Source organism: Octopus sinensis, linkage group LG14 (assembly GCF_006345805.1).
Source record: "Octopus sinensis linkage group LG14, ASM634580v1, whole genome shotgun sequence".
Lineage (NCBI taxonomy): Eukaryota > Metazoa > Mollusca > Cephalopoda > Octopoda > Octopodidae > Octopus > Octopus sinensis.
In genome coordinates, this window is record NC_043010.1 from 4918797 (window position 1) to 4928509 (window position 9713).

General features: G+C 32.0%; 1 protein-coding gene across 7 annotated transcripts in view; it reads right to left on the reverse strand.

Moving 5' to 3' along the window:
• Window positions 1–9338, reverse strand: part of LOC115219535 (protocadherin gamma-A11-like) — a 137866-nt gene extending 128528 nt beyond the window's left edge. For 3 of the 7 annotated variants that reach the window (XM_029789728.2, XM_036509240.1, XM_029789727.2), the window contains exon 1: window positions 9172–9336. The gene's annotated coding sequence lies outside the window, so the exon portion shown is untranslated. Of the gene's footprint in view, window positions 1–9171 lie in introns of all 7 variants that reach the window. The other 4 variants (XM_036509239.1, XM_036509241.1, XM_029789725.2 and 1 more) reach the window with 3 other exon arrangements.
• Between the last annotated feature and the right edge of the window lie 375 nt (window positions 9339–9713).

Below are 9713 nucleotides of genomic sequence, written 5' to 3' on the forward strand. Positions count from 1 at the left end.
TAAACATATACACCCACATATATAATGCAGGTGTGTGTGTTTATCCATGTGTGTATGCAAGTATGTGTGTGCGCATGTGTGTGTGTGCGAGTGTGTGTGCGCATGTGTATGTGTGTGTGTGTGAGTGTGTGTGTGTGAGTGCATAAAAGTGTACGTAGGAGTGTATTCTTATAGATTGGTGATAGCCAAGATAATGAATGAGAATCTTGATGAATAAGAAATGAGTGATATGGTTATATAAAAGACAATTTTATCAATAATAATCTTTTAATAATCTTATTAATAACTGATGTCTTGCTGCTGTCATTCCATATTTTGGTATAATATAGTCAATTCATTTCAGGTATCTAAGCTGTGACTGTCACACGCATACACGCATACATGCCTATACACAAACGCACATTACACGTTCATAAGCATGTGTACAGCTGTGCACATTCATACAAGTACACAAATACACACATGCAAGTCAGATTTACACTCATATTCACACATGAAGATGTCATTGTGTATATAAATAATTATATAAATACATAGAAATATTTCTTCATTCGCATGTATATATATATATAAAGGTAGTTATGCATGAGGCATGCACAAATATATTTACAAGAGTTTCCTTAAATCTTAAATACAATATATGCACACAGAAACATACAAAGATATATATACATATACATATACATACATGCATACATACATACATACATACATACATGGATGGATGGATGGATGGATGGATGGATGGATGGATAGATAGATAGATAGATAGATAGATAGATAGATAGATAGATAGATAGATAGATAGATAGATATATAGATAGATAGATAGATAGATAGATAGATAGATAGACATGGCCTGTTTATCTTAATCCATATACTCTCCTGCTTTAAAACTTAGAGTGTGCCTCTTTTTTGCACTTATGTTTGTATGTATGCATATATCTGAATGTAAGTATGTATGTATACATGTATATATATATATATATATATATATATATATATATAATATATATATATATATATATATATATGTATTTATGTAAAAAGAAACATAAATGAGAGAAAGGCCAATTCCATTGATATGGTAGAATTTACTCATTAGAATCTTAACTGATTATTCACTTTGTTGTTGCTACTCTGCAAGGTTATGCTAATATATATTTGTTTGGACTAATGTGAAGATTACCAGTTTCATTGCCAACTGCCATGACCACCACCAAGATGGAAGCTCACACTAGAAAGAAGCTGAAGTTTCCAAAAACTGTCATCCCAGCATTGTTAAAAATCAAATATGGTGTGGCTCTTGAAAGCAAAGCTGGTTCTCTTACAACTCTCTTTTCACTACAAAGATTATAACTGAGAAGGCGAATGAGAGGAATAGATAAAAGTATTTTATGGTGTTATGTCAATGGTTTGGAAGGTGTGGTACCAACAGAGTTTTCTTTCTCTGCCAATCTGTCCAAGCCCATTCCTTTGCCCATGGTTTTGCTTGGAAGTAGATTAGGACAATGGGAATTTTGTTGAATATGTATACTCTTTTACTCTTTTACTTGTTTCAGTCATTTGACTGCGGCCATACTGGAGCACCGCCTTTAGTCGAGCAACTCGACCCCAGGACTTATTCTTTGTAAGCCCAGTACTTATTCTATCGGTCTCTTTTGCCGAACTGCTAAGTGACGGGGACATAAACACACCAGCATCGGTTGTCAAGCAATGCTAGGGGGACAAACACAGACACACAAACACATACACACACACATATATATATATATACATATATACGACGGGCTTCTTTCAGTTTACGTCTACCAAATCCACTCACAAGGTTTTGGTCAGCCCGGGGCTATAGCAGACGACACTTGCCCAAGATGCCACGCAGTGGGACTGAACCCGGAACCATGTGGTTGGTTAGCAAGCTACTTACCACACAGCCACTCCTGCACCTATATATATGTATATTGCTAATTAGATGATGAAGCTTTGGCAGTCTGAAGAAAGTCTTTTGACTACCTTAAGAGAGTCATTTGACTGCCTTAAGAGAGTCAGCTGTCTACCTTATGAGGTGGAACGGACTCATCAGCTAGATGCTTCATGGGTCCAGAATGTGTTGGGCATCACAGAGACCAGTGGTTAGCAGGCTATGAAGTCAGCTACAAAGGCAGCAAAGTTTACTTCAAGGGATCCTGAGGTGTACACTCCAGAAGGGACACTGCTAAATGGACAAGAGTTTGAGCTTGATCAGCATTGAGTGGAATACCAGGTGCTTGATTGTTCAAAGACCTCAAACGTCCAGTAACACCAGGTAACACCACTGATGATCTGTCCAAGAACATTGTAAGATGATGTATAAAAAAATGTGTGTATAATATGTATGTGTATATCAAATATACGTATACATATATTAATATACATATATGTGTGAGTGTGAATGAGTGCATAGATTGATGTATATATATACATATATACATGTAATAAATTTACTTCTGATATAAGGATAAAATTATTTTCGAAAATAATTTTATCAGTGGCCAGCATACTAAAATACCTTTTATAATTTTCACCTTAAAACATATATACATGTGTGTGTATATATATATATATATATATACATATATGAGTGTGTATGTGTGTGTGTGTATGTGTGTGTATATATATATATATATATATAAATGAAAGAATGGAGTTGAAAAACCGTGTTTTTCTGACATGAATTTGCTACCCAGGTATCGGTTAACCGAATTATCCATAATAAGATAATTCATTCAACTACTCAATTATTTATATATATATATATATATATATACACACACACACAAATACACATACACATATGTTTGTGAATGTATGTATGCATACACCACACATGCACACACACGCACGCATACACAATTGTACATCAAATACAATATATGGTACAACTAACAATAATAATAATACAAAAACAACAACACCAACAGCAGCAGCAGCAGCAACAACAACAACAGCAATAACAATAATAATAATAATAATAATAATGATAATAATAATCATGACATTGCATACATAGCCGACTTGATCTTCTAAGTTATTTGATTATTTGGTGTACTTATATCTTAGACCAATATTTTATATTGTATATTCCTGTATTTGACATACTGTATTTGAAATAATCTTTGTGTCATTATTTTATCTGTTGCGGCTGTTTTATGTTTTGTCTGGGTATAATATGCTCATCCTGGTGTTTTTCAAACCTACTGTTCTTCAGGCACTGTCTGTTAACTTTGGAAACATGTTTTTATCACAAGTAAATTCTTGCAGTTAATCAGTTTCATATATATATATATGTGTATGTATGTATGTGTGTATGTATGTATGTATGTATGTGTGTATGTATGTGTGTAGATAGATAGTTAGATAGGTAGATAGATAGATAGATAGACAGACATATATATGTATACACACACACATATATACACGTATATATATATATATATACATACATCTATATACATATGTACACATGTATAGTTATATAATATATATGTGGGTGTCTTTTCACATAAATACAAATATATATGTTTATATATATACTTACACACACATATATATATATATATAATCATATATATAATGTGTATACATATATTTTCATGTATATATGAATATATATATATAGATATATATGCATGCATATATACATACACACACATGCACATAAGTGTTTATTTTTGTCATATGTTTTAGCTTCAATGGCTAAGACCAGCCTGGAGCATCATGTATCATGTGTGTGTGTGTGTGTGTGTGTGTGTGTGTGTGTGTGTTTGCATATGTGTTTACAATCACAGGTAAAATTATTAGATATGATTTTGATGTCTGCATATTTTTTTCTTTCACTTTCTCTTCTACAGGATTTAGTTCACATTCTTGTTTCTTTGATGTTGTTTAAGTTGATTGAGAGTCAATACTTGACTGTACTTTCTGATGCATTAACAAAATGAGAGTTACATAGCTCTGGACTATACACTGATAAAATTATCCAGTATATCTGGTATGAATATTCCACCTGAGCAGGGACATAGCCACATGATTTAACAAGCTTTTTTGGCTTGTATATGTTTTGGGGTTTGATACCATTGTGCAAGATTTGTGGCAAATGTCACCCATAACCTTGGGTTCGCTAATATTTTGTAACTGGAATTTAGTACTCAGAACTAAGCTGAAGTCTCTTTCCAGTGTGTATGTATGTGTAAATGTATGTTTTGGTGTTTTATTTTGGTGCTTTAAGCACTGTATGCATCATTCTGATGTAGACTTCTGTAGAATAGGCTTCAAAGACTAACATTTGCAGGTATAGAGTAGACTAAAGCTTTAAAGGATATAATGAAAAAAGAAGAGCAAGCAGGTGGGTAAATCTGTCTCTATATAATTTATTTCTTTTGAGAAGAAGCTGGATTAACATCACCTTGTAAAATGGAATCATGTGTGTATGTGAGTTTGTGTGTATGTTTGCGTGTATGTATGTGTGTGCATATGTGTGTGTTTATGTGTGTGTGTATATGTGTGTGTTTGTGTGTCAGTTTGTGTGTGGTTGTGTGTGTGTGCATGTATATGTGCATGTTTTATGCTTATATGTTTGTGTGTTTATGTTTGTGCATGTGAGTGTTTATGTTTGTGTGTGTGTGTGAGTGTTTATGTGTGTTGTGTATGCATATGTATGTGCATCTTTCACCAAAAATGTATTACTGATGAATGTAAAGATGAATGAGGATGCTGAAAAAAATCTGATGCTTTTTTTTAATGAAGTCCTTATGACATTTGTTCTGCACCAGGTTAGACAGAACTTCCTTCATCACTATCTGTGATGGAACTACCAGTGTACTAATAGTTAGTCTATTAGAAATATATAACCAATGATATTATTATTCATAAATTATGATAATAAATAAATTTTAAAGAAATTATTTGATACGAGATATCTAAAATAAATAAATACTTTCAGCCTGTAGCATCAGGTAAACCACCTACATTATGATATGAACTCACACCTTAAGATTCAATAGCAAATACTTAATCTACTTAGTCATTTCTCCATATAATCTAAAGAAATTGAGAATGTTGCAGATAATAGGAATGCAATCTCAAAACGTCCAGGCATGAAGAATTCATTTAAAATTTAATGCATATGTGGATTATGGAATAAACGGAAAATGCCTCCAAGCAGAAATTCAATCCAGTTCACTATTTAAGAGAAAGCAGGAAATGTACCAAATTGAACATAAAAATAAGATGTTCTACATCCATATTCCTTTTTCTTTCATTTGAATTTATATTTGCAGGAGAAAAGAGAAATATCATGAGAATACCATTCCATAACAGACATCTATACAAAATGAGATTGCCAATAAAATCCATCCTAGCCTTCTGTAAAACAAATACTTTGAAGGAAACGTTATCCCCAGTCATTTAGGAGAACATGTGATTTGAAGTAAATATCAGGTATTGACACAATTTATTTAAGGAAAGACTTTTTTTGCAGAATTTAATCTAAAAGAGTTATAAACATACTGAAGAGACCTTTGAACAACTAAATCTCTGGACAATTTACATGTGCAGGTATTTACCCGAGGCTTATCTTTACTGCCAAGTTTGGTAATGTACACGAAACAAACAAAAACTGATCTCCTAATAGAATTTTGTAAATTGGTTATTAAACTGATATTGCTTCCTTGAAAAAGCCTTTGCTGGAACAAAATCTGTTCTTGCAACGGTGTTTAATTTTAGCAATGGACAGTGATAAAAAAAATGTTCTGATACATGTACAAAGAATATAAAGTGGGAATTAGTGTTACTGGCTCTGTACTAACTGTTCATTGCTCATGCTAGAGGTACTCATGTGCAAACAAAATCATTATGGATGCTGATCTATGTATAGAAAGAACAGAACAAGTCTCTATCACTTGCCTCTGTTGCCATAAGCAAGATCAATTATACCAAGGATAAGATTCTGTCTGATATCGTTTTACATTGTTAAGAAGAAGAAAAAAATTCTTTCTCTGACTTATTTTAAAAGTAAAAGGTTAAAGAGTTTCCACTATTTTAGCCTGTACTTCAATGCCATAAGAAGACCTTTCAGAGATTTATTTATAGATAGATATTCTGGAGAGATTGTGCACACGCGCATGTGTGTGCGTGTGTGTGTGTCTGTGTCTGTGTGAGTGTGCGCATGTGTTTGTGTGTGAGGAGGTGGGAAGGAGGACTATTACTAAGATTTGAAACTGGACGTAGACAATAATCTACATTTTATATAACCGTAGCATTGAAGAGGAAATATCTCTTAAGATAGAATGAACTTAGATGGTACAAGTCTATAACTAAGACATGAGACATTGCTTTCAACTATTCAGCTTAAAAATTATACTGAGTGAATGAAAGATAGATTTAGTTAATGTAAAAGGTCATGGTTCCCTTTTACCAACTTCAGATCTCTAAGTCTGGCTAATAATGTATGATATACATCAAAATGAAAGATATTAGTAAATATTTTAAGTTTAGATACACCAGTGTTGCAAGCTGATAAAATCAATTTTTCCACATATAGAAAAGGATTATGAAAAAAAAAAAGATTAAAATAAAAAGATATGTATATCTCTGGTACACTACCCTTTATTTGTGAGTGACATACAATCACTGTAACATAGTAAACCTTGAGCCTCATCATCTCTTTTTTACCATTACTACAACACCCCTGTTATTCTGAAATCATTAATTCATTGCCCACTCTCTATAAACCTGTTCAATGCACCTGTTTCCTTTCTTACCAGCAATCTCAATATATTTAGTTTCCCTTTCATCAAATCAAATACCCTGAAGTGTATCCCATCAGGAACTCCTGCCACACCCTGTTTCTACATTCTTCCCACTAAAACCTTTAACAGAGTCTACACGCAGTCACTTGATTATGATTTGTTAGAAATAGTATACAAATCTCCCCCAAACACACTTTACCTTCTAGAAAATGAAACACACATTGGATAATGATGTCCTAGACTACCACAAAAATATTTGGTCCTGGTTAGAACCCTTTAACTCCTAAGTCTGCTCAATTAAGGCTATAGAGCAAAGCAAGTTCTAAATGTATATAATCACCCTTAATTGTTCCTGGCAGTCCAAAATCTCCTAGATTTAGATAAACTGGAAATGAATGAACAATTTTTTTTTAAGCTAATTAATTAACATTTAACCCCACCACCAAAACAAGAAAAGAAAAGAAAGATAACATAAGGATAATATACTTTTATATATTTACTGTATTAAAGAGCTTAAAGAGAAAAATATTCATTGCTTTCAGGAATCAGATATCAGCATTAAAAAAAAAAAAAAGTTACATTTTGAATTTAATAGTTACTAAAATATCATTTCAAAAAGGTAAGTGCTTATGACATAAAATGATTTTTTTAAAAAATACTTTCATTTAAATTTATATTGAAATTCAGACTGAAATAGAACATTTCCAATGAAGAGACCAGTTCTTATATACATTTACATTCATATACACATACATGTCAGAAGTTATAGTGATAAACACACTGTTATGAAAGGCACAGACACACAGACACACACTGGATGCAAGCACACATGAAAACATACAGACATGTATTTGCACTTGTAGAAATCATCTCACACACATCCATACACACACACACACACAAACCTTTCAACACAAATACAGATCATTCATGCATATGAAAGCAGACACAAACACATACATACACAGGAACTTTCAAATACAAACGTTATGTACACTTGTATTTATACATTTTAACATACTCAAAGTCATATACACACATAGGCCTTTGTGCACATACATGTATAATTATACAAATATACATATTGAAGGGCCAGAGGCACAGCCCTTCTTATTCTCATGATCAAATACCCATCCCATATATGAGTGTGTGTGTTTGTGTGTATGTATGTATATGCATATATATATGTATGCATATATGTATATGTGTGTGTGTCTATACATATACATACATACATTTATATGTATGTGTGAGTGTGTTTGAATACACACACATGCATAAAGTTATTGGTAAATACATTTAAGAAGAACAGCATGCGAAAAATTACACAACTATACATACATATTTAAAATAATATACTATACAAACATGCATGCTTAAACACACATGCATGTACATTACCACACAAACATATACATAGAATACATCAACACATGCTTGCATCCTTACACACAAATATATATGTATGAGTTTTTTGTGTATGTAGGTAGATACATATACGTTTGTGTGTGTATGTAGGTATATCTATTTATCTATCTATCTATCTATCTATCTGTCTGTCTATCTATCTGTTGTCTGTCTATTTATCTCCACTTTCTCTCTCTCTCCATGTATATATATATATATATATATATATATCATACACACACATGCACATATATACATACAAATGTATATCATATACACGCACACACACACATAAACACACATAGACATACACTTAGTATCAAACTAATACTTATGCACACATATTTAATATAAATACCTATACACAAAACTATTTCAAATTCTTTGTATATACACAAACTGGTTTTATATTTTACAGTTTTCTTTTTCTTTTTGTCCTTAGCAATGCAAACTTTGTCTAAAAATAGTTTCCATTATACGGTGTTAATTAAATCTGAATTATGACAAACCAATTAAAACTAAATTTATATTCCAAACAACAACAAAAAAGATCAAAAAATGAAAAAATAGAAAAAGTGAAAAAAATGTTAATCTTAGGGCAATCCAGCAAGCATCTGATTTTAAATTCATGACTGAATATTTTAAGGGATAATAAAATGTGACCATAAACCATGTCCTTGAGTTATTTTTTAAATTTGTAATTATTTTGAGATTATGATTACTTTTAGAAATTACAACTAACTTTGTTTCTCTTTCACTTTCAAAATCTATGAAAATTTACAAGGGTTATTAAAAGTAAAATAAGGTTCTACATTGACTTTTTTCGTCACTCTGAATAAAAGAAACAGTTTAGCGATAACATGGATTTTGTCTTTTTTTTTGTTTTAATAGTCTTAAGTAAAAAAACAAATTTAACAAACAAAATCAAACAAAACAAGAAATTTTTTTTCCTAACACGTAAAGCAAATAAACTCACCGTTGCTGTTAAATCTTTCTCAGTGTAACGTTAGCTGAGCTGTGTATCCTGCTGTAGAGTTGTACAGTCACTGCTGCTGATGTATCGTGGTCTGTGTTGTTGTGTGAATATGAGAGAGATAGAAAGACAGGGAAAGTGAATGAATGAGTGTGAAAGAGAGAAATAGAGAGGGGGATGCATAGAAGAAGAAAGAAGAGCCTGTAGTCTTATCATGCATGGAATGTATGCTGTATCTGTTATAGCCAATGACAGGCTGTTTACGGTTCCCATAGAAGAAGAAAAATGGAAACTCTGCCTAGGATTCTTATAGTGTGTACAAGTAAACCTAATGAAGGCCTGAATCACTCACAGTTCCACTAACTTATTCACCTATAATTATGTTATAGATTTATAAAAATCTCTAATTTAGTCCCGATAAAAAGTCCGCTAATTATGGAGTAGGATGTCTCTTCTTATAATTAGAGGTAAACGACATTTAGAAAGTAGCTTTTGATGCAAAAAATCAAAGCTATGATTACAAGAAATCACTTTAATTGAAGTAA